Raw genomic sequence first — 26,047 nt, 5'->3', positions numbered from 1 at the left:
GCCCCAAAGTAGTACAGGACCCTTTTTCTAAGTCGGAGAGACTTGTGTCGCTCCTATTAGAGTGGGTCCTGTGCTAATCAATGGCGAGTGACCGAGCGCGACTTGTCAGGCTGACAAGTCGCGCTAGTCTGAATGGACCCTGAAACCACTGCCACATTTTTAATACAAATTTAGTTTGGCATAATTTGTTTTATTTTTCAAATGCTCTTATCATGGCCAATACAACAAATATGCAATCTGTACGCAGCCAGTGATATTTAAAAGTGACACGTTTGGGTTGATTTACTAAAGGATTATTGCATGTTTGCAAGGGAATTAACATTTTACTTTACATTTGAATGCAGTGAAAATTCACTTTGCAAAGAATAACCCAATCATGTGCAAGGTAAAGCCTCGTACACACGCACCGATTGTTGGCCGTCTTTTGTCCAGTGTTGTTGTGTTGGTTGAAATGTGCTCTAGACTGCACACAAATTTTCTCGGCCAACAACAACCAAGTGATGTCATGTTCTGGTCAGGGCTGTGGAGTCGGTAGATAAATGTGCCGACTCAGACTCCTCAGGTTTTTGTACTTCCGACTCCTCTGTATTAATCTTTCGACACTGACTTGGGTGGGTGGCATTGCAGTAACTATTCTGGCCACATCACTAACGATCTCTGGATAAACAAGGATGGCTTCTTCAACTAACAAGATTTCATTTTCCAGCAAAAGACTCTCTTTTCATCATTGAAGATGCAATGCCCTCAGCTATTAACCCTCCATTTTTGTTCAGGCGATATAACATGCTCTTCCATTCCAAGAGGAATTTACCCGGGGTTAGATCGTCACATTGCAACCTCTTGGTGACAGTGAAGGGGTGAGAAAGAAGGTTCTCCAGCTCTTTTGTTTGTGTCCACTGGCTTTCAGTTAATGCAAGATTTTCATTGTCCATTTCTTCTATGAAGTCTAAGTTCAAGCAAACGCTTCACCATTAAATAAGTGCTTCCCCAGCGAATTGTTTGATCCAAAATGGCTCCTTTTCCTGCACGTCTTTTCAAAATTGCATCTGTTTTCGGGGCCCTGGCTGCAACAGTTACTTGCCGTAATTTGCCAATTAGTGTAGCTGCATGGCGATCTTTTAATCCATCTCTTATGGCAAGCTGCAGTGTATGAACAGCACATCGCATATTATGAATAGTAGCAAGCTTCAATGCTTCTTCAACAAAGTTGTCTAAAAAAAATGTCAGCATTCTCTTAGTTTCTAAACTTTCTCCAATATGGGCAGCACAGTGGTGTAGTGGTAAGCACTTTCACCTAGCAGCAAGAGGGTCGCTGGTTCAAATCCCAACCAGGACACTACCTGCCTGGAGTTTGCATGCTCTCCCTGTGCCTGCGTGGGTTTCCTCCGGGTACTCCGGTTTCCTCCCACACTCCAAAGACATGCTGGTAGGTTAATTGGATCCTGTATAAAATTGGCCCTACTATGTATGCATGTATGTATGAATGCGAGTTAGGGACCTTAGATTGTAAGCTCCTTGAGGGCAGGGACTGATGTGAATGTGCAATGTATATGTAAAGCGCTGTGAAAATTGACAGCGCTATACAAGAACCTGAAATAATAATAATAATAATACTTGCAGAGCTGTCTTCCTCTAACTCCAATATCGGTTTGTTACCTTCTTCATCTGCGTTCATCTTCTCAATTGTGCTCAACATGTTAGAAGCGTTATCTGTCACAATACATAAAATCTGTTCCTTTGTAATTTCAAAATCTTCTAGAACACCCTCCACTAACTTCTGAAGGTAATCACTGGTGTGATGTGCCTGAGTGTCCTTTAATCCGAGGGTCCGTGTTATTGTTTTGTAATTATTTTCATTCACAAATCGAACATTAATAGCAAAATAATTGACTCTGACGTGTGCATGCATCCATTTTAAAGGAAGACAAAACGTTCTTTCAGAACATTCTGTAGTTCTTCCTTTTTACATTTGGCCTCCTCAATTATAAGTTTCCTTATACTAAGTCATTAATTATAACTTTTTGTGAATTGGGACATTTAAATTTAGTACGAGTAGGAGTCGGAGTCGGAGCATTGTTTGCCGACTCCAGGTACCCAAAATTTCCTCCGACTCCTCGACTCCACAGCCCTGGTTCTGGTTTACTTTTCGTGTGTTTTTTCTTCTCTGAGCATGCCCAGTCTTGCTCATCACATTTTTGTCTGCCGAAATCTGTACTGACTGAAGAACAATCGGCCGTTCTGGTGACGGCCAACAAAAATTTTATAGCATGCACACCAGATTTTGTTCGTCCGAAAAGTCGCAGTCGGTTGTCGGAAGCATCATACTAACAAGCCGACAATCGGGCGATCGGACGTTGGCCGAAAATTCACGGCCAACAATCGGTGCGTGTGTACGGGGCTTAAGGCTTTTTGTTTGCACATGATTGGATGACTGAAGTCAGCACAGCTTTCCCCTTGTTTAGACTGTAGGATGGTGTGGACTGAGGAAGCTTCACTGCTGGCTATTGTATTCAGGCAGCCGCAGATTACTTAATACAATGGCAGTACAGAACACTGGGGTTGATTTACTAAAACTGGAGAGTGCAAAAGCTGGTGCAGCTCAACAAAGAAACCAATCAGCTTCCCGTTTTTTTTTGTCGCGGTTTACTTAACCACTTCGTATCTGGGCCGATTCTGACACTTCACTCCTACATGTAAAAATCTACTTTTGTTTGCTAGAAAATTAACAGGTGGGACCCCCTTCTGCCACCTGCAGAAGCGAAAGAGTTGCTATTTAGCCATTCTAATCACTTCTGATAAGAATTGGATTGTCAGCTGAAAAAGTGTCATACCGGGATGATGCCTGTAGGTATACCCGACGCAAACGGAGGACGTCCATGGACGTCTACGGGCACAGCAAGTGGTAAAACAAGCTGAAGTTGGAAGCTGATTGGCTACCATGCACAACTGCACCAAACGTTGCACTTTCCATTTTTAGTAAATCAACCCCACTGATAGGGTGCACTGTTTGGCCAACAATTTTCCACCTGGCTCAAATTCACTTTGCAAAGTGAACTTGTTTTACTTCTAATCCGGATCATTCCTTCTAACTTCTACAAAGAACACCTGAGCAGCATAAACAATACCTTAATTATGTGGCCAATCACTATTTTTGAATACAATACTATCCTTCAATAACAATGTTACACATTATGATTTTTGCAGTAAATGCTACAGAGTACAGTAATTTGGGGGCCTCTGGTTGTGAAACCAAGTGTATACACAACCAATTATAGTAATGTAATACCCAACAAAAAGCACCACTGCAGAAATACCAAACGTTTGCACAAATTAAATGGGTGAAGTAAAACCGTGAACTTGTGTGCTCTTGTGGGAGATCTTCTGTGGGTCAATCATTCTTATAATCTAAAAATTACAACACAACTAAAAATGAATTCTCAGCATGCAGATTTATATACATGGGATACAAGTGCAAAAAAAAAAAAAAAGATATGTTCTAAATATACTGTGTGACAGTACTCACTGTCACTGGGAATGAAAGACAGACAATATGCTAATATCAGCTCAACCACCTGTCTTCCAGACATCATTGAATATGCTGATGTACTCACCTGTTATCTACAATAGGTTATGTATTTACACTTATTGTTTGTGTATTGTATTGCAGGAGCTCGAGGACGGCCGTCTGCTACTTAATTGGCTCAGGTTGATTGAATCACTGTCATCTATGGAAATCTGTGGAAACATACTGTTTGTGTTGGTTGTTCTTTAGATATGTTAATTCTATTTCTGTATACAATTTCATCTGCATAGGATAATGTAATCAGGCAACTCCTGACCTGGGTGTGGTAATCTGATCAGGAGGGGGATGTGCTCATGAGTGTATAAATTTAGTGTGAAACTGTTCAATAAAAGGAGAAGGTTCCAAAACTTGTACGAGCTAAGTAGCTTTGTATGAGGACGGCTGGGAAAATCAGGGATATATGTTCATGACTGCAAGGAAGCCATATACTGACGGAAGACCACAAGTACAGCGTGGGTCGGCGGTTCCATTACATACTGTTTGTTAAATTTAGGCAGAACCCAAAAGTGCAACTTCCGCTTTAAATGCTGCTGACCCCCTGACATGCCACATCTGGCATGTAATTTTTTTGGGGGAGGGGGGGTTGCGGGTACCTTAATTTGACAGGTACCCGCTCCCACTTCCGCTCGGGCCGCCTAGGCGGCTCTAGCAGAAATTCTCCTCTCCCCCTCCCTGCAATCTTCTGGGACACGTCGCAGGTCCCAGAAGATTGCCCGGCCATTCACAACATGCAGCGCAAATCACGCATGCGCAGTGCGCACCCAGCTGTGGTGCCCACACTAGAGATGCCGGCGCCGCCGACAGGACAGGGAGAGGATTGAGGCTTCGGGCGGCCGCATCGCTGGATCGTGGGACAGGTGAGTGTGTTTTTATTAAAAGTCAGCAGCTACACTTTTTGTAGCTGCTGACTTTATTAACACAAAAATGAGTAGAACCCCACTTTAAAGGGTTTGTAAAGTCTTGTTTAAAAAAAAAAAAAAAAACAACAAACATGTTATACTAACCTGCTCTGTGCAGTGGTTTTGCAAAGAGCAGCATGTATTCCCCTCTTCTCAGCTCCCTCTCCGGATGCTCCTGGCCCCTCCCTCCTGTAGAGTGCCCCCACAGCAAGCAGCTTGCTATGGGGGCACCAGAGCCAAGCTGCAGCTCCGTGTGTCCATTAACCCCCACCCCACCCCCTCTCTCTCCTGATTGGCTAACTTACTTTCATTGACAGCCACAGTTGCCAATGACACGGTGTCTCAGCCCATCAGGAGGGAGAGTCCTGGACATCGTTGGACAGAGATGGGGCTTGGGTAAGTATTAGAGGGTGCTGGGGAGGCTGCTACACACAGAAGGCTTTTTTATCTTAATGCATAGAATGCATTAAGATAGAAAAAAACTTCAGACTTGACTACTCCGTTAAGAGTTAGGGCTCACATTTGCAACGTTCCATTCGCCAACATATTTTCCTGTGTCTGTTTTCGGACATTCTGCTTTAAAAAGATCTGTTGATCTTGCCATGAATCTTGTGAACTTCCTGCGCTCCCTTATACGTTACAAATAAGAAGGGAGTGCTCCTATCTTGTTTCTGGGGTCCCAAGAAAAGTGACAATTTTGAAAAAAAAAAAAAAGCCATATTTTTTACTTTCTGCTATAAAACATTCCCAATTAAAAAAATGTATTTGATCAGTTTAGGCCAATTTGTATTCTCCTACCTATTTTTGGTAAAAAACAATCCCAAAAAGCGTATTTTAATTGGTTTGCACAAAAGTTATAGCATTTGCAAACTACGGGATAGATTTTTGGACATTTATTTTTATTAGTAATGGCGACGATCTGCAATTTATAGCGGGACTGCAACATTGCGGCGGACAGATCGGACCCCTGACATTTTTTGGGGACCAGTGACACTAATACAGCAATCAGTACTAAATAATATGCACTGTTACTGTATAAATGACACTGGCAGGGAAGGGGTTAATACTGGGGGTAATCAAAGGGGTTAAATGTATGCCTATGTGCTTACTCACTGTGTGGGGGGGGGGGGGGGGGTTCTGTGACAGGCACAGACAGATCACGGTTTCAGCTTGCTGATCTGTCCCTGCCTATCAGAGAAGGTCCGTCTGCTTTGTTTACATAAGCAGGCGGGTCTTCTATCTGTTTCCCGGACGATCGCGGGAGGAAGGCGGCAATGTGTCTAAACACAGTGGGAGTGCGCCGCTGGAACCACATGCACTCCAGTCACGTAGTACTACGTGACTGGATGCAGCCGAGCTGCCCTGCCACAGTAAACAGCCGGCGGGCAGTCGGCAAGTAGTCAATGGATATTTATGGTGTACTCATACTGAACTCACCTCCACTTCCTCAATGCAATAAATAAGGTGAAGATGCGAACTAGTTATAATAAGGGATTTCAATGGCCAAGTTTAAAAAAAAAAAGGCTCCCAAGTTTTCAGTTAGTCTTGGGTTCTTTACCTTTTTTTGTGACCAGAGTTCTTTTTTTTTGAAGCAGACACCCAGGCCACGTTTAGCAGTGTTGTCATGCATCACTTAACTTGACACTAACTATACCTAATTTTTCATAAAGTTGTTGTAAAGTCAGGAAGGTTTTTTATCTTAATGCATTCTATACATTAGGATAAAAAGCCTTCTGTGTGCAGCATCCCCCATCAGCCCCTCTAATACTTACCTGAGGTCCATCTAAATCCAGCAATGTTGCAGGAGTGTCTTGACTGCCCAGGACTCCCCTCCTCATTGGCTGGGACAGCAGCACAGCGCCATTGGCTCCCGCTGCGTCAAAGTCAGTCAATGACGAGAGAAAAGGTGCGGGGTGGGCTGCGGCTCTATACCTAAATGGACACAGGGAGCTGCTCGCTGTGGGGGCACTAAACAGGAGGGAGGGGCAAGGAACACCAAAGAGGGACCCAATAAGAGGAGATCTGGGCTGCCCTGTGCAAAACCACTGCACAGGACAGGTTAGCATAACCCCCTAGGTGCTCTGAGGAAGAAGCAAAGCCTCAAAATGCGTCAGCCAGTTTGAGGACATTGCATCTGTTATGCGAGGTAGCAGTTTTCCGGATTTGCCAAGTCTAAAAGCCTAAAGTGATACCTTTGGGGGGGGGGGGGGGGTGTTGTATTTTTTGCGCTCCAATTAATCCCAAAGGTTTTCTATAAGGTTGAGTTCAGGACTCTGTGCAGGCCGGTCAAGTGCCTCCTCCCCGCTCATCTAAGTCTTTATGGACCTTGCTTTGTGCACTGGTTAAAATCATTTGGTGAAGGCGGATGACAGCTCCGTCTCCGCTTGCAGAGCGGAGAGGGAGGTGTCTCAGCACCCGCTGCCTTCTATGGGGGAATCTGAGGAGAGCGGACCGCTTGTCCGCTCTCCTCAGATCCGCTCCGCTCCGATTACTGAACGGATGGAAAAATAGGGTTTCCATCCGTCCAGATTTCAGCACAGGATCGGATGCGGATGGCAGCGGGTGTCAGCGGAGATGTCTCCGCTGACACCCGCTGCCCCATAGAGCTGCATGGAGGATCCGATCAGATCCGCCTAAAAAACTGACAGGCGGATCTGATCGGACCGCCCGTGTGAAAGAGCCCCTAGTCATAGCTACCCCTGCTAGGTTACCCCTGTGGAGAGTGTTGCCTCTATTTCTAATTCCCATAGACACACAAACCCTGTGGACAGCATTCACTGAAGAGTTGACTAAGACCAGCAAGCCATTAAATTTTATGTGCATGTAAAGGCAGGTGTCCCAATACTTTTGGTAATATAGTGTATGATAGATATACACACACAATATTATATTAATACTCCTTTAGTTACTCTTGCAGTATTGCCCTTTTCACTGACCTGGATGGAGGAAGGGCCCTTTTACGCTGATCAATTTTTCAGTTGAAAAATAAAAAAAATGCAGAGGAAAAGTGCATCCCTTTAAATCCCATGGAACTCTTCACACCATTTAAAAGTCTTGGTTGGTGTGCTTGTCAAAACTGCACCAAAAATTCAGCTACTCGTTGAAATAAATGGAAAACATGTCAAAAACACATCATAAACGCACTGCGGTTGTGGTTTGAGCCAGATGTCCATGTTTCACAGGTGCATGCTGGATGTCAGGCAACTGGAAACACATACACTTTTGCTGCATTTTTTTCAAGTCAGAGTGACAGCAGCCTTAGGACCCTTCACACAGAACACCTTTTACACAGATCAGGTGTTCAAATAAAAAAAGTGGAAGAAAAATGCATCCCTTTAAACCAGGGGTGGGGAACCTGCGGCCCGCACGATCGTTACGTCCGCCCCCCCTCCTCGTGCCGCTGTGTCAGAAGGAGCCGATGGCTCCGTCCTGACACTGAGTCTCCGAAAAGGGTGGACCGAGGTGCAGAGCAGTGCACCTCGAGCCCGTCCATTTGTGTTACTGGCGAATGAAAATTCACTATTGTCTCACGGATCCTCCTCTTCGGCCAATGCCAGTAAAAATGCAGAATGAATCCATGTATCCCTTTAAATCCTATGGAACTCTTCACACCAGTCAGTTGTGTTTATAAAAGTCCTATTTAGGCTCTGTAAAAAAACGCCAGTTCCCTTGACATAAAAATTTGGCAGCCTGACTCCATAGACCCTGTGCTTTTTAGGAAATTATTGAGAGTCAGTGGAAGAAGAGGAGATCAGAGAAGACCAGATCAGACTTCATTTTACACAATGCAGAGGATTATCCCCTTAGGTACTACAGTGAGTATAACAAGCATTCTTTACTGTATATTGAGGTTGTGGGTTTAGTAACACTTTAACCACTTGCCGCAAAATCACGTACCTGTACGTCATTCTGTTTCAAATGGTTGTACCAGGGTGATATGCAGCTGCAGACACCAACCCCATACCGTTCTTTAGAGCCGTCGGCTTTCTTGTAACAAGCGACGCGGCTAAGCAGCCGCTAGGCTGTTTTACAAGCAGCAGGAGGGGATCTCCCATCCCACCCGGATACCCGAGGAACCGGCCGGCGACCCAAAAAAAGCCAAAAGTGACGTCACAACGATCTTGGCATTTGCATACTTTCAAGTGCAGAGGTGGGGTTTGGGGTCTTCTAGACCCCAGATCTCTCCATAAAGACTGCCACTGCCTATTACTATGTCAAGGGATGTTTACATTCTTTGTGACAGCAATAAAAGTGATTAAAAAAAAAAAAAAAAAGGAACAGTAAAAAAAAAAAAAAAAAAAATTAAAGCACCCCATCCTTCCGTGCTCAAGAGCAGAACCAAACGCATATGTAAAGTCACGCCCGCAAATGTAAACGGTGTTCAAACCACACGTGAGGTATCGCCACGATCGTTACAGCGAGAACAATAATTCTAGTGCTAGACTTCCTCTGTAAATCGCCTATGGAGTTTTTTTATGGAGATGAGCGTGCGCAATTTTAAAGCATGACATGTTCGATATCCATTTACTCGGCGTAATATCCTTCACATTATACAAAAAAAAATAAAAAATTGGGCCAACTATACGTTTTTTTTTTTTAATTCATTAAAGTGTATTTTTTTTCTTACAAAAAAATTGCGTTTGCAAGACCTCTGCGCAAATACAGTGCGACATAGAATATTGCAACAACTGCAATTTTATTCTCTAGGGTCTTTGCTAAAAAAAAAAAATATATATATATATATATATATATATATATATATATATATATATCCGGATCTGCACTGTTTTTTTGTGGTGTGAACCAGCCCTAACACTGAAAAGTGCTTAAAAACACGGCTTATTCACTGTTTTGAAGCCACAAGCTTTTGTGGAAGTATAGTTATGCTATAAAAAAAAAAAAAGCTAATGCAAAAATTGTGTTTTTAACGCATCATTCTACAGTTAGCCCCGGCTCGGTTCACACTGATGCGATGCGGGAAGGCTGTGAATTCGCAGCCTGTTCCCGCATCGCACACGCACCCCCGGCAGTTCACACTGCCATATGCGATCCGCTGGGGGTGTCAATGTAATCTTAACGACACCCCCAGTTTGATCGCATATCGCAGTGCGATCGTGCAGTTCACACAGGATCGGATCGCACAAGTGTGAACCGCTGTGCGATCCGATCCGGCAGCAAAAATGCCTCCTGTGCGTGTTTGCTGCGGGTGCGATGCGAATTTAGCCATACAAACTGTATGGCTAAACTCGCACCGCACAGCTGATCGCATGTCATGTCGGAGCAGTGCGCTCCGACATGACATGCGAACCCCGCACACGCAGTAGTGTGAACCGGGGCTTAAAGCGCCTGACGTTTTGATAATGTCCAGTGTGCACGAGTCAAATGTCAATGTTTCACAGGTGCATGCCGGGAGTCAGAAAAAAAAAAAAAAACACACTGGAATATGCGCTTTTCCTACATTTTCTAGTGACAGCACTATTAGGGCCCTTTCGCACTGATCAGTTTTAAGTTAAAAAAATAAATAAATAAAAAAAAAAAGCAGAATAATTTATCCTTTTGAGGCCTCATGCACACTGGGCATTTTTTTTAGCTGCTGTTTTTGGCTTTAGGGCTCTTTCACACGGAGCAGACCGCATTGCGATCCGCTACGGCACTTTTTTTTTTTTTTGCACGGAGCGGATGACGCTCGTGTCGTCCGCTCCGTATGTCATATCATCATCGTTTGCGGATGATATACGGACATAATGTAAGTCTATGGGCATTGCGGATGTCAGCGGATGACACCGCTGACATCCGATTTTGCTTCCTTTCCGTTTTTTGAACGGAGGAAAAAATAGGGTTCTGTTCCGTTCCAAAAAACGGAACAGAACTGAAAGGAAGAAAATCGGATGTCAGCGGATGGTATTCCACTGACATCCGCAATGCCATTGACTTACATTATGTCCGTAAATCATCCGCAAAAAAATAGGATGATTTGAGGACATACGTGTGAAAGGGCACATAGGCATTTTTTTCTGCAGCCAGTAAACTCCCCATCATGTTATCCTATGTGTCCATGCACATATAGGCTGTTATCAGCGTTTTTTTGGCTGGGGCGTTTTCTGGCCGGAAAAAAAAACATAACTAGTGGGTTTTCAGAGAAGTTTTTCAGTGGTAAAAACACTAACTCTGATAAAAGTTTATAAAAAAAAAAAAAAGTATTCGGCGTTTATCAGCGTTTTTGAGCCGTTTTACTGGCAATGACACTGTTCAAATTTGTGCGGCGCTGACTTTGCGGTGCTGCACAATTTGAAAAAGTAGTACATGCACTACTTTTGGTGCCTCTCCTTTAAAATAAATGGGATTTTGCTTGTTGGGCTTTTTGGAGCTTCAGAGCTGAGCGTTTAACAAGTTAAATAAAACGCTCAGGTGTGAACAGGGCCCAAAACCTACGGAACTCTTCACTGGTCAGTTACGTTTTAGTTGCAGTTTTGGGCTCTTTCACACTGCTCTGTTGCAGAACACAGTAAAAACACATAATGTATCCCTTCAGATCCTATGAAACTCTTCACACCGGTCAGTTGCATTTATAAACCTCCGTTCACACTGGAGCGACTCGTCGTGCAATTTCACCATCCCATCGCTGGCAATGGCACTGTTCAAATTGTTGCAACATTGACTTTGCAGTGCTGCAGTGATTTGAAAAAGTAGTGCATGTACTTCTTCAAATCGCTGCAGCACCGCAAAGTAAGCTTCGCACCAATTTGAACAGTGCCATTGCCGGCAATACGATGTGACTGGTCATGGGATTTGACAGTTGCTCCAATGTGAAAAGGGGCTTACAAATGCAACTGACTGGTAAGAGTTCCATAGGATGTAAAAGGGATGCATTGTGTTTTTTTACTACATTTTGCAACAGAGCAGTGCGAAAGCAGCCAAAAACTGCAACTAAATGGAAACTGACCAGTGAAAAGAGTTCCACAGGATTTAGTGCCGGCTCACATTAGTGTGATGCGGGAACCCTGCGAATCCAATTCCCGCATCGCACCGACTTGCAGCCAGTTCACACTGCCATATGCGAACTGCTGGGGGGTGTCAATACAAAGTTAATGGCACCCCCAGATTAGTTTGCATATTGCAGTGCGCACTGTCACTCTGGACAGGAATCAGATTGCATAGGTGTGAACACTTTGGTCCAAATGCAGTGCGAACTGTCAGTTCCGACAGGAATCGGATCGCATGTGTGTGAACACTTTGGTCCAAATGCAGTGCGAACTGTCAGTTCCGACAGGAATCGGATCGCATGGGTATGAACACTTTGGTCCAAATGCAGTGCGAACTGTCAGTTCCGACAGGAATCGGATCGCATGTGTGTGAACACTTTGGTCAAGACGCAATGCGAACTGTCAGTTCCGACAGGAATCGGATCGCATGGGTATGAACACTTTGGTCCAAATGCAGTGTGAACTGTCAGTTCCGACAGGAATCGGATTGCATGGGTATGAACACTTTGGTCCAAATGCAGTGCGAACTGTCAGTTCCGACAGGAATCGGATTGCATAGGTGTGAACACTTGGGTCCAAACGCAATGCGAACTGTCAGTTCCGACAGGAATCAGATTGCATAAGTGTGAACTCCCATGCGATCAGATTCTGGTGTGGACCAAAAAAGGGTCCTGTGCAACTTTGGTCCGATTGCAATGCCAATTCAGCCATGCAATCTGTATGGCTGAATTTGCATCGCACAGACATCACACGTGATTTCCAGTACGGTGTGAATCATACAATGCCTCACATCACATATGTGTGACCGGCACTTAGGCCCTGCTCACACCTGAGCGTTTTTCAGCTTGTAAAACACTCATCTCTGAAGCTCCAAATCCGCAACAAGCAAAATCCCATTTCAATGGCCCCGATGTAATGTTAGAAAACCATACCCCGTGAGAAATGCATACCCACGTCACTTCCTGTCAGGAACAGCTGAGCAGCGTAGCAGTGCGCATGCTCACAGCCCCGGTGACGTAATTGAACAGCTGAGGAGCTGACAAGTGCGCATGCTCGGAGGGTATGACATTGATGGTAGTGTGTGTGACGTTACACGGCATGAGCTGTTGCGGCGGTTACATTAAAACAGCTCGGCCGCAACATGAGTCATCTCCGCTCCTACCACTGTCACTTCCCTGATCTCGGCTAGTAAATGTAAAAGCGGCGGTGGGTGTATGTATGGTAAATCACAGAGATCTCGGCACCGTGATCCGCTTTTACATTTAGTAGCTGACATCAGGGAAGTGACAGGGGTAGGAGCGGAGATGACTCATGTTGCAGCGGAGAGGTTTTAATGGGGTGATGCGTTGTAACGTTATAACACACTACCGAGAACATTTCATACCCTCCAAGCATGCGCACTAGTAAGCTCCTCAGCTGTTCACTGACGTAGGTGCACCAGAAGTGACAAGGGTATGAAATTTTCACGGGTATGACATTTTCACGGAACACCAGTTCACATCTGAGCATTCGGTCACCTGAAGCAAAACACCTGAGACTCAAAAGTACATGAGCTTTCTTTTTGGCAGATTACAGGCCCCATAGACTTCAATAGAAATGCCTGACTTGAGCAGAAAAAGCAAATAGCAGCTCTCCTCCCCTAATTTCCCTCATTTATTGAAATGAATAGAAACTGCAGCAAAAAAAACGCAACGCGACAAAAACGCATATGCATATGCGTATGAAAGCAGTCTTAGGCGCTGTGTGTGGCCAGGGTCAGCTTGTGTCTCAGAATAATATAAAGAAGAGTGAAGTGACAGGAGTGTGAGGCAGGAAGCAGGACAGTAATGGCAGCCTCCATGTGTCCTCAGTCACAGGTGACCCCCCCACACACCCGGCCCTAACATTCCCCTCAGAGCACCCTGGGCCGTGTATACACGGTGAGTATAGCTCAGCAGTCATGACCCTGACCCCCCCCAGGAGGAGGACATGTGTTCTCCACACACACTAACACAGTGACAATGACAAGCCTGTGTGTGCTGCTTGTGGAGGAGCCGAGCACAGCGCTGCCCTCAGCCCCATACAAGTAGAAGGAAGGCCCGAAGAGCCAGCAGGGTGACAATACCTCTGACCGGGAAGGTCATAACAACCCCCTCTCACAAGTCGGACTACTCCAATTCGAAATACGTCAACTTCTCGCCTCGATCCCCTTTAAGTAGTAGCGCACCCTAACCTGCTTATTAAACCCGGCCCCTTCTACACTGACAAGTCTCCCAGCCAATCCCCCGCAGCCGTCTCCTGACTGCCACCTCCGCCAGCCAGTCCTTCCACGTCCCGCCCCGACCTGCTCTCCGCCCCGGCCCCGCCCCACAACAGCGCACCAAAAAAGACTGGCGCGACGTCTGACCAATCGCCTGCCGGCCCGGTGACAGCACCGCCTAAGCCATTGGCTGCGGCTCCGCGGACCGCGGGCACGGCGGCGGAGCTTAGCGGCAAAAGGGGGCGGCGTTTGAGGTGGGCGCGTCTCCCGGGGCAAGCTTGGCTGGTCTGCAGCGCATACACTACAATGGCTGCTGGAGAGAGGGGAAAGCAAACAATTTCCAGGCCCGCAGCGTCCAGGCGAAAATATGGGAAAAAAATTATTAAAAAATCGGAAAGGCGCGTAAACCCCGAAAATCGACCGTAGGAAGGATGTTAAGTCTCCCGCGGTGAGTTTGCGGCTGGTTTGGGCTGGCGCAGTCCCCTCTGAAGCCGAGAAAATCAGGGTTATTTAAATTATGGGAGAGGGGGGGACGGGAGAAGGAGGAGGAGGGGGGAGAGGGAGAGAGCTGGGCAAAAAAAAGTTCTGGCACTTCACCCCCTCCTCTCCGCCTGTGCCGGGACTGGACTGGGGTGGTCCTGGGGGGCATTTGGGGGGGAAAGTGGCACTTTTAGAGAAATTCATGTCATGTATAGGGGTGCATTGAGTGGTGGATCTGGGGGGACAAAGTGATTTTTGGTGGGGGTGGGGGGGGTGACCCCAGGCTGGGACCCCGGAGAGAAGCTCAGGATGGAAGTTGTGAGCAGCTTTTTGTTTCTTTCAGTGAATCTAGTGACAGGAGGCTGCAGAGAGGAGAGGAGGGGGGGGGGGGGAGAGGAGGGGAAGACATTAAAGGCAGACCAAAAAAATAAAGAGAAAATAATCAGTATAAAATCCCCCGATCAGCCCACATTGCCCCGATCTCCATGGGGGGCACCCTGGGGGGCTCCCCATCCACCCTGTGCAACTTTCATCATCAATCCGGGGCTCCTTGCTGCATTTCCATGCTTTTCTTTACAGAGGGGGGGGGGGGTGTTAGGTCAGGGCTGAAGGGACCTATCTGATCTGATCACCCCCCCTCCCCCTTTATAAGATGGGGTGCCCATACCGATCGTTATGTGTACCCCCCCCATCCTCCTTTCCCTGCCCCGATGGCCGGATCGGGCACAGAGGACGGGTTCCTGGGACAGCTTGTTGTCAGTATCATAAACAACCAAAATGGAGGGAGAATAGAAGGCATAACTAAATAAAAAAAATCCTAAAAAATCCCGGCTTTGCCCATCAGTCCCGGTGTTTTGCAGCCTCGCACGGTCCCGGCTTTTCCAACTTGCCTCCTTAACCATTCCGTCCCCGCAGCCCTCCCAGATTTTTTATTTTTTTTTTATACAGATTCTCCTATTTTTTTCCCCTATGGTAAAAAGTTTGCAGAAGTTTTTGGAAGTGAGGATGGGGCTGGGTGGCGAGGAGTCCGTGTTTATGTTTATGTCTTCTGTCTTGTCTTTACTTTTATTATTGTAAAAAAAACAAACAAACAGCTACAAAAAAGTATAATAATAAAATCAACGTGGATGGGGCACGATGTGTGTGAGAGTAATTGATGGCTGGCTTTTTCATGTGGTTTTGGAGGTGATGTGAACTGTCTTCCTTGTCACTTTTCTGCATGCTAAAAAAAAAAAAAAAACTTATCTTTGCAAAGCAAGCTCTTGCCTCCACCCCCCCCCCCTCTTGCTGCTGTGAACACTCAGCCATTGCATTGCTCTTCTAAAGGCTGCAAGCTTGTGTTCTTCATAGAGCTGAGGGAGGGGGCAGCTAATGTGGCATAGTCAGTCCTTTTTTCTATTTAGAGATGGGGGGGTTGCACTTTATGCAGTTCACCTGTTGTAGAGGATCTAGCAGTTCCTGCTGCTGATCCCCCCCCATGCATATTGCATTGTGTGCAATGGGAAGGAGATGGAGCTGCTGCTGATGCTGTGTTCCACGTGGGGCTGGGGGCAGAGGAGATGCTTTAAAAAGACAGAAGGAGCACATTGTCCAACTCCTGCACTGGGCAATGGACTTCTCATTCTTTAGTAGCTTTGTACATTTCCATCAATACTTTGTGGATTTACTGCCATATTCAAGCTGTAGGGTGTAGTAGGAGCCTCTGGCTCCATAGTTCTGAGACTGTCAGCATGTGAAAGTGGTCAGACATGCAAAGTGATAAGATTTCAAAGTAAAAATGTTGAAATATGACTATCTAGCACTAAGAGCCATGTCTAATGCTCATTCTTATGCAAGCACTACCCTGGTGACATGAGCACCACCACCAGCAGCAGCAGAAAGCTTGTTAGTTTCCTGTACACCCTTCTTTAGACAGCATCTCTTTCTAAGACAACCTATGCATGCAGAACGTTGGACATCTAATACATGTTATGTACCGAGTATGAATTGTGATTATATTATTATCATCATTATTATACAGCGCCAACGGTTTGCGTAGTGCTGCACAACATTAGGGCAAACAGTAGAGTTACAATAAAATTCAACTCTTATATAACATATGTTTGCACTTTAATCATCATATATATGCAGCTTTGTTACTTATTAGCGCAGCACTTGTTTATTAATCTGTTTCTGCACAATTTATGCCAATTGTGGTGTTTGCAGCTCCTTTATTTCTATTAGCATAGTAGCTTTTGAATAACATTTCAATATAGAGGTTGATTTACTAAAACTAGTGTGCAAAATCTGGTGTAGCTGCACATGGTAGCCAATCGGCTTCTGATTTCAGCTTGTTCAGATAAGTTAGGACAATAAAACCCAGGAGCTGATTGGTTTCTATGCAGAGCTGCACCAGATTTTGCACTCCAGTTTTAGTAAACCAACTCCATAGTAAATTGATTGTTAAATCTGTCATTAGGCACAGTCATTGGTAGGTTTGTGGATATTGAGGATACAATAGTAAAGGTTTGTGGATATTGAGGATACAATAGTAAAGGTTTGTGGATATTGAGGATACAATAGTAAAGGTTTGTGGATATTGAGGATACAATAGTAAAGGTTTGTGGATATTGAGGATACAATAGTAAAGGTTTGTGGATATTGAGGATACAATAGTAAATGTGATCATCTTTGACTATAAAATTCATAACACAGAGGCTAGATAATTAGTAGGTTAATTATAACAAGTAATTTAAACATATACCTTTTTGTGATGTTTTATACTCAGGACAATAGTGATATTTTTAAAGCCACTTCTTGAAAATGCTGTTATGCTTCATGGTCCCCATGTGTTTCTGTATTGCTGCTCATGTGATGTGTTAAAATACAATTGATCACTAGTTGGCATCTTTGTATTGCATATTCTTTAAATCTCTTTTGTAGTGTCTTAATCAGATTCTTTATAAGAACTGATGGATCTAAAGATATCTCATCTTTGGAAATAAGTTATTTTTGAAAGCAATTAGCATTAAAATATGCAATTACATTGTTAAGTGTTGTTTTGTAATATGTAAATCCAATTGAAACGAAACCAAATGAAGAGAGGTCCTTTTAGCTGGTGTAGTTCTTGAAATGTGAGTCACAGTGCTCATTTCATTTATTTGACACATAATGAGCTTGTTACATTCTAATCTTTGCTACATTTTAGCTTTTATTGTGGCTGATAGTGTAAAGTGGCTGTGTATAGTTTAGTTCTGTTAAATCTTTGAACAGCTCTTGCATGTTATTCACATGTGTATCCCTTCCTTCTATCTGTGTATATGCCTTGCTGGTGACTGAGTGACATGTCCTAAATATCCATTCTATATTGGGCCTTTTCCAGCCCTTATAATTGCTGCCATGTAAAGGGAACATGCATTAACATTTTGATGAAGCTAAATGATGCTGGTATGTACAGCTTGAACGATTACATTATATTGTACCTTGGTTAAAGTAAATATTTGATTGAAAGAAATGGTTTTGTATAGATTCTCCTGGTTGAACTATAGCTAGGTATTTCAGCTATCAAGATGAAATAGAATCATTTAACCTTTTTTTTCTACATTCATTAGAGTACTGTGACTTTTATGTATTGAATTATGTGCAGTGCATTGAAAGCCATTGCTTTGTTATTTAAAAAGAAGTTATGTATCAGTAGTTTGCAGTTGTAGCAATTCAATATAACATACTGCTTATTTTAGAAGTTATTTAAGGGCAATGTGTAATGTTTTTTATAAACCTTCAGCTATTTTGGTGATGGAAGGTGTGATAGTTGTTTTGTATTGTGTTGTATTTACAATACTGTTTTGGATAATTGTTTTTCTAATGTACTTCTCTTGTGATACATATTAACCTATAGGAGTTTTAGACCATTGCGTAAAGTGTTTATAAATGACATATTTTGATGAATTTAGTTACCACATTACAGTTTCAGTTTTGACTGGGTTTTCTTATAAAATGAAACTGATAAGTGTTCTAGTCCTTATTTGCAAGTTGGCTCCATTACTTTTTTCTGTATGTTACTATAATGTGAGGGGATCTGTGCGACTTTGGCATTTAAAATTTTAGTTAAACATTCTACATTGGTGTTTTCTGTACTTCCTAGGGTTGACAGAAATACATTTTAATTGTCTGAATTATCTATTTAGCATAGGTTAAAAGTGATGGATATTAAGTGTCTTTGTTAAAAGAATTAACAAAATTTCAGAAAGTGATCAAACTGGATATGTGAAATGAAGGTGGTCTAGTGGGAAGCAATATTGTTCAACACATAGCTGACATCCTGTCCAGATATCCTATAGAAGGAATCTACTAGGGGTGATTTTGTTGTCTCCTTTTGTCTAAGATGGCAGCTAACAGCACAAGTATGTACAGCACATTTAAATGTCATAGACTTTGTTTTTGGACAAGTGTTAGTAGTTTTTCAAAGAGAGGGGTTGGTTTTTCTAAAGTATAAGAGGCTGTTTAATGATCTTAATAAATTAGGTGAATTAATCATGTACCAGAAAAACAAAACTTTTTATCTCCTTCACACATGATTACGTATTCAGAATGAACACATATTCCTGTTATGCACTAACAATAACTTACTACTACTTTAGTAAATCAAACCCATATTGTTGAATATTATTAGATTCTCTTGCATGTTATTTACATTTGTAGAGGTCCATTGAATGAAAGAGTTGTATTCTAATGTGGCAGTTTATGAAAAGCTTCTTTAAATGTTACAGTAGTTGCAGTCTGATAGGAAATTGATAGGAAATAATGTGTTATTATTATCATCAACACAATAAGCAATTTCTGAACTAGTACTGTTTTGCCTAATAGTCAATCACTGGGGGTCAACATACTATAGGCAAATTGGCTGTTCAGTTTGCAAAGGGGTGTTCCCTAACTTGGTGTATAAGCAAGGTTCTGATGACTTCCATCACCCAATCATGTGTAAACAAAAATACTGTAGTTGATTTACTAAAACTAATCTGGTGCAGTTCTGCATAGAAACCAATCCGCTTCCAGTTTTTTGTTTTTTTTTGTCAAAGCTTAATTGGAAAAGCTAAAGTCAGAAGCTGATTGGCTACATGCACAGCTGCACCAGATTTTGCACTCTCCAGTTTTAGTAAATCAACCCCACTGTGTATTTATTTGCCTTGCATCTGATTGGGTGTTCTCTGCAAAGTGAATTTTAACCACAATCACTAAGCTAAGGGAAAACTCCTTTGCCTAGTGTAAATTCCCTTGCAAAGTGATGAGTCTGATTGCCTTTAGTAAATCAACACCACTGTGTACAGATGATGGTCATGTGACCCTTGTTGATAAGTGAGCCAATCAGGTACAAGTTGGAGCAGCGTAACCTGATACTGCTGCAAACATGGAAGAGCAAGGGGATAAGAGAAATGTAACAGGAACCTTGTGTTGTAGTGTTGATCTGTAGCTACTTGCAATTGATGCATCATATTCTATTATAGGTAGTGGGAACAAGGTATACATTACACGTTTGTAAGTGCCATGTAGGTTGTCTTGATAGGTTTTAATTAACATAATTTTCCCTGTAAATATTGCAGTTGCTAAAACGACATGCTCATTTTAGTGTGGTAAAGCTGTAATCATCTAATTATTGTTTTAAACAATTATTATTTCTACAGAATGGCTGGCTGATTTTTGTAGCTGCTGGGTTTTTTATAGCCCTGTAAAATGGCCTTGTGGTTCATGAGTAGCATTGATCTTAAGTGATCAAATAGTATATTTTATGATCCACTTTGTTTCATCTTCTTGAACCAAAACACACTGGCTTAATTGTTTTTTATTTTTTTTTTTTTAATAATTCGGAAGTCACATGGTGTAAATTTTATTTTGTATTAAAGTTGTGATGCTCATTTTGTATCTTATGGTTTTTATTGATGGGACATACATCCTTAACATTTAAATATAAAATTTACTATACATTGCTCAGCTAGACAATTATTTATATGCTTTAACAAATGTGTTCTGTGAGGCAGGATTTTTGTTTAACACACCACCCTGTCATTGGAGTTGGATTTCTTAATACTAACATTTTTTCTGCTCTGTTAGAGACTTGGCAAAATGTGATACTTTAATTGATGAACTGCTTTATATTCAAGAATTCTTTTGTAGGGTGACATTTAGTTTTTTTTTTTTTTTTTTTTACTATTTAAGTTTTTTTTATGTGTAATCTGTAACCATACATAGGGGCAGCCATGTTTCCTTGGGATATAATCATTGTGCTTAGTGATTGTGATCTACATAAATACATCCTCTAGGTGGCCTATTTTATAGCTGATTTTTATCCCCAAGGTAATTCAGCCAGGTTTCTATAATTGATTTTGCCATTAGTTGAGTAAGAAAGCTGACTGAAGCGTATGGTGTAAAGTTGAGCAGTGGTTCCTACACTTGTTCTTAAGTCTGACAACAATTCATGTTTGCAGATATACATAGTTAGGTCACATAGCTGAGACACTAGTCACACACCCTTTGCATATGAACTGTTTGTAGGACTTGAGAAAATCTACAAATTTCTGTATGATGTTCATAATGGAAACATGGCATACCAAACAAGAAAAATGTGACAATAGATTTAATTTATTTTTAGTATGCACATCTTCCTACTCTAGGACAAAACTTTTAGGGCAAAAGTGGAGCACCTCTTGAGCTGTTATCCGTAGCAACCAATTTCCCTCCCTGCTGCATGTGATAGATAACACCTTGTTGGTTATCATTGACATCTCTTCTACTGTTGCTCAAGTTTTTTTCTTGGTTCAACTTTTTGTAAATCATCCCAAGTTTTTTCCTCTAAATTGTTTTGTCCAGAAGAGATTTAAAGAAAATATACACATTTTAAATAAGTTTAAATATAAATGATCGAAAACCACCCATGGACCAACTGTTTTGATGATTTGTAAAGAATGGATTTGAATAGAATAAATAAGGAGAACCTGTATCGAAAGAAAAACCAAGGATGCCGTTGCCGATCTCTCTTTGTGAAAGCAATAGTTGAATGCATGTGATGCTGATCCAGTGGTTTCAGTACTTTGAATCCCACACCTGCCACCAGTATGCAGTTTAGCAGCTCTGACTTTACTTGCTGTATGCTTGTTCCAGGTTAGTGACTTAGAACATGCTGATGTCAGAGGCTGCTATCCATCCAACAGTTTTAGAAGAAGGTAATTGAGAGCAGTTTATATTTTTTTATTACAGATATTTATATAGCGCTGACAGTTACTCAGTGCTTTACATATGCAGCATATTGTACATTCACGAGTCCATACTCTGAAGGAGCTTACAGTCGAAGGTCTATATCTCGCATACATACATACATACATACATACATACATTCTTACACATACATTCTAGGGCCAATTTAGAAAGGAGACTATTCACCCACCAGCATGTCTTTGGAGTGTGAGGAGAAACCTAGTGCAGGTTAAAAATGGTATTGCAGTACATTAAACAAAAAAGGCAGTCAAATATTATAACAGTGCAGGGGTTCATTTTGAAGATTATATCCCCCATCCCCACTTTAGCTTTATGTACTTTGTGTATTTAACTTGTCCACATGATAAAAGGTCACCTGAAGCCTACTGTTTGCTGCCAGTTGTCAACTGCATGCCCTCCCTCATTCACCCTTCCCTGCCCCTGAGGGTTCAGTATGTGAGGTCAGACAGATGACAATTGCCAACAACTAACAGACTTCATTTCCTCATGAGTCATGCTGAAGTGTCAGACATACAAGTAAATAAGAAGGGGGAATAAATCTCTGGTCAGTAACCTTGTTATAATGCATTTAACACTGATTACTCAGATCCTTGCATTAGATTAAATGATATTGGTTTTCATTTAAATAGTGGTTGCCAAAACCACTGCGGATGATCTGGCAAAAGGGGGCCTGAATGTAAAAGCGAAGTGATTTCTGCATTGCTCATAATGTTTTGCAACACACTGATCTAGAAAAATGTGCAACAGAAACTCTAAGGTGCACGTTGGTACATTACTTCTCGGTGCCTGAAACCCAAATGCTTGTTTTTTTTTTTTGTGCTGTGCTAAAAATGTTAGTGTTGGTACCCATCTCCCCCAACTATTACCTATCCATTTGGTCTTACCTAACTTTAGCACTTAACCTCCCCATTAAATAAAAAAAATAAAAATAAAAAAACATAGGTTTTTTTGGTCAGGGTGAGTGTTACATTTCATACTTAACCTACCCTTTACTCTTCCACTAGCACTTAAAACCACTTTCCTAATCCTCAACTGTGTCCCTCTAACTTTCATTTAATAGTTTTCCTTAGATAACTCCCTTACCTAAAGGCTGAACTATAACTTGTCCCTATCAGTGTCATTTGAAGTTTTAACATAATGACAACATTTTAGGCTATTGTTCCCCTGCCAACACCATTATTATAAATGTACTGGTAAATCCATGCACTTGATTTGCTGTTTCATTTTGCTGCATATTCATCATCAACAATTACCTTTTTTATTACATAGGTGTCTTAAATGCTTTCACACACAATTACCATCGCTTCCACCCACACTTTCTAATTGGATTCAATTAGTAAAATGTGTGCATCTTATGTTAATAAATCTGGGTTATGAATAGACCCCATAGTACAATGTTCACTTGAGTCATTTTTAGGTGAATGTGTGATAAATATTTATATAAAGTTCTTCTCCCTTTCCATTGGAAATGGTCTTTTGTCTAAATACAATAGATCAATGCACATTTCTCTCTGAAAATATATATATTTATATAATCGGTCCTGGCTTACAAATATAAACTTACATATTTATATAAAGTATGGTTTTAAGTTGGTTTATTAATATTTCCTATTCTATATCTTATTTCATCTGTTATTTTTGCACACAGTCCACTTTATCCTATTAAGCTTTACTTGATACCAGTTGTTATATGGATTAATATAACTATTAACAATATTTGTGCTGTTTTATTGTTAACTTTTAAGAGAGTATATACATATATATATTTAAAACAGTTGATGTGACATTTAACAAACCTTCAGTGCTTGTGAATATTCCCGGTGCTTATGTTTTATATTACTGTGACTTGTACTTGCAGGGAATTCACTGCTTTATAAATATAACGTATAGAAATCAGAATTGCGGTTCAAATCAAATTAATTTCTCTTTATCTTAGATATTTCTTTTCTGTTCAGTTTTTAATATTACAATACCAAATGGCTAATCACAGTCCTTCCACTGCTTTTCCTTTACAACACTTTTTAAAACTAAAGCCCACCATTTGAGAATGGTTAAAAGTGCTAATCAAAGTTTTTGGTGATTGAGCAGGAAATGCAAACTTCACAGTGCTATAGGGGGAATATTATTGATGAACAGATGTTGGGGATCATCAGCAGGGCAATCATTTTAGCTAAATGTTCCTTATAATTGTGAACAGGTACCTTTTTTTTTAAATGCTTGCATGTCTGGAAAGGCACTGCTGTTTGCAAGCAGTCAGGATATTTTTTCTATAAAATATTTATCTCATTTAATATTGTTAATATGCACAACATTGATAGTTAGGGATGTTGCACTTAGTTATATATGTACTCCCAGAATGGGTATTTCTGGGAGGTTTGAGGCTTTACACTTGCTTATTGAACTGTTCAATTTAACGTTTTAAAAATTAAATTGTTTCTGTTATAGACAACATTGATGATAAGAATGTTGCACTTAGCAATATATGTACAGCTAGGAGGAATTTTTCTGGAAGGTTTAAAGTTTTTATGTCTGCTTGTTGAACTTTCCAGTTTAACTTTTTACAAATTGAAATGAATTATAAATATTCATTTTCTTTACATTTGTTAGAGAAAAGATGCATCCTAATCTTTATTTTTAATTTAAGTATTAATGTAAAAATGAAATAATATCTTAACATGTATTACCTTATAAAACATAATTTAAAGATAAAGCATGCATTTTCTTTTTATTTGCACTAGTAAGGACTATTTTTTTTTTTTTTTTTTTTTTTTTTTTTGTAGCCACTGTGGTTACTGGAGCTTTTTTCTCTTATAAGGGTAGTAGACAATGTGCTAAAGTCAACCATATATCTTAGTTTATATCATGTCTCAACTGTTGTTTTTGTACCTTTTTTTTTTTTTTTTTTTTTTTTTTTTTTTTTTTTTTTATTTTTATGGCAGTCCTGAAGTGAGATTGTGTTCTGTAAAATGATGACTGGGTAGGCATTTGTGTTAAATGCTTGTTTATTTAGTTTAAAAAACAGCTATTTAGATATTGTAGGGTGTGTGTTTTATGCCATATTTTACATATCTTCCTGATTTGGATAATAGCCTCACATTAGGAAGCATTACCAATAACACCCACATTGTGCCTGGACACCTAAAAACCTAAAAATAAAAAATATAAAACGTAGCTTACCAGTCCTTAGATTTCCATTTTCAGGCTTTTTCCTTTTATTTTTGCTTGATAATTCAGTAAATAAGACCCTTTCTGTCTCTGGGTGGCTACACTCATTTCCTCACTGTATCTATGGGGAATCCATGGTTGTCACAAAGCCAGCCTGGGCTTCAAACATATCAGTCTTTGTCCATCTCAATTATATGGTAGACTAATGGGAAAAGTAGCTAGTGTGATCATGATATTCTTTTGAAAGTCATTATTCACACCTTGCTTGCTTGCTTGCATAATGGGAAAAGTAGTTTACGCAGGACATGTATTCCATTTCTGCATACAAGAAGTGATCAGGACATTGCATTTCTGGCAAGAGCAATAGGTATTTCCCTGTATTTTCTGGAAAATGTTTTTGGCCTGAAAAAAGAAAACTAGTGCAACCAACACTTTTAAGGACTGGTAAAATGTGATATATAAAATTGATGTGGTTTAGATATGCTTTAAGGAGTTACTGTAGAAGAATTTCCACGCATTAGTGGATACACACAGTTTTTGGTTGTACTGTAAAGAGGTATCTTGTGATACAATTCTGATAAATGGTTTAGAGAACAAATATTATCATGAGCAAACATCTTTTTATGTCTGTAAAGGTGTGTGTTTGTGTGGCTCTCTGAATACTTTTCTCTGGCAGCAGTATGCATCTTCACTATAATTTAGGTCTAAAAATACAATATCTCGAAGGATTGTTGGGAGTAGTATTTTAAAAAAAAAAAAAAAAAAAAAAAGGTTCAAAAAAGGCTTCTTTATTGAAGAAAATGTTTTTATGGTAAAACCATATGTGTTTTATGACGATTTCTGACATCTTTATAGTGGGTGCCAAGACTTTGCTAAAAAAGAACCCAGGAAAAACTTAAAGGGTTTCCCAAAGCTTTCATATGGTGTACATAAGACTAATGTAATGCACTTCCACTCGAAATAAATCTAAATGTATTTTTCCAGAAGTGTCATAGCTGGTAGGTCTTGACCTTCTCTTAGTATAGAACTCTAAAACTACAAAAAACAAAACTAAAAAAAGAACTATATAAAGCCAGTCCGGGTTATTCTGAAAGCATAGAATACCAGACTATTACTAAGATATTGCCATAAGGCTCATTTTATATGAACAACGTATTATACAAACATAGTAATAGCTAGGAGTTTTTTTTTTGCATATTGAACTTATCTTTTTACTTCTTCATATGTATTAAACCCAATATATTGCAGCCTACTAAATTTTAGATGTGATGGGTGTATTCGTTTCCTTTTTACAGGCTTTCTTCTATTTTCATCTGGTGATCCAGCTAGTAAGTCTGTTGTTTTTCAACAGAAAGCTCTTACAGTTACAGGGATGCAACAGACTATTTAACACTGACATGTGTGCTTAACCATGATCAGGTTTTATTTATTTATGCTGATCTGGTAATCC

General features: G+C 41.0%; 2 protein-coding genes across 3 annotated transcripts in view; one reads left to right on the top strand and one right to left on the bottom strand.

Moving 5' to 3' along the window:
- The window catches only part of CHCHD7 (coiled-coil-helix-coiled-coil-helix domain containing 7), a 59,243-nt gene extending 45,574 nt beyond the window's left edge, over positions 1-13,669 (bottom strand). Inside the window, exon 1 of the mRNA XM_082259144.1 lies at positions 13,570-13,669. The gene's annotated coding sequence lies outside the window, so the exon portion shown is untranslated. The remainder of the gene's footprint in view (positions 1-13,569) is intronic.
- A 332-nt stretch (positions 13,670-14,001) lies between these two features.
- PLAG1 (PLAG1 zinc finger) overlaps positions 14,002-26,047 on the top strand; it is a 73,269-nt gene continuing 61,223 nt past the window's right edge. For both annotated transcript variants that reach the window (XM_082258001.1, XM_082258000.1), the window contains exon 1: positions 14,002-14,152. The gene's annotated coding sequence lies outside the window, so the exon portion shown is untranslated. The remainder of the gene's footprint in view (positions 14,153-26,047) is intronic.

Source organism: Pelophylax lessonae (genome assembly GCF_965119305.1).
Source record: "Pelophylax lessonae genome assembly, chromosome: 5".
NCBI lineage: Eukaryota > Metazoa > Chordata > Amphibia > Anura > Ranidae > Pelophylax > Pelophylax lessonae.
This window is presented reverse-complemented; position numbering and strand designations above follow the sequence as displayed.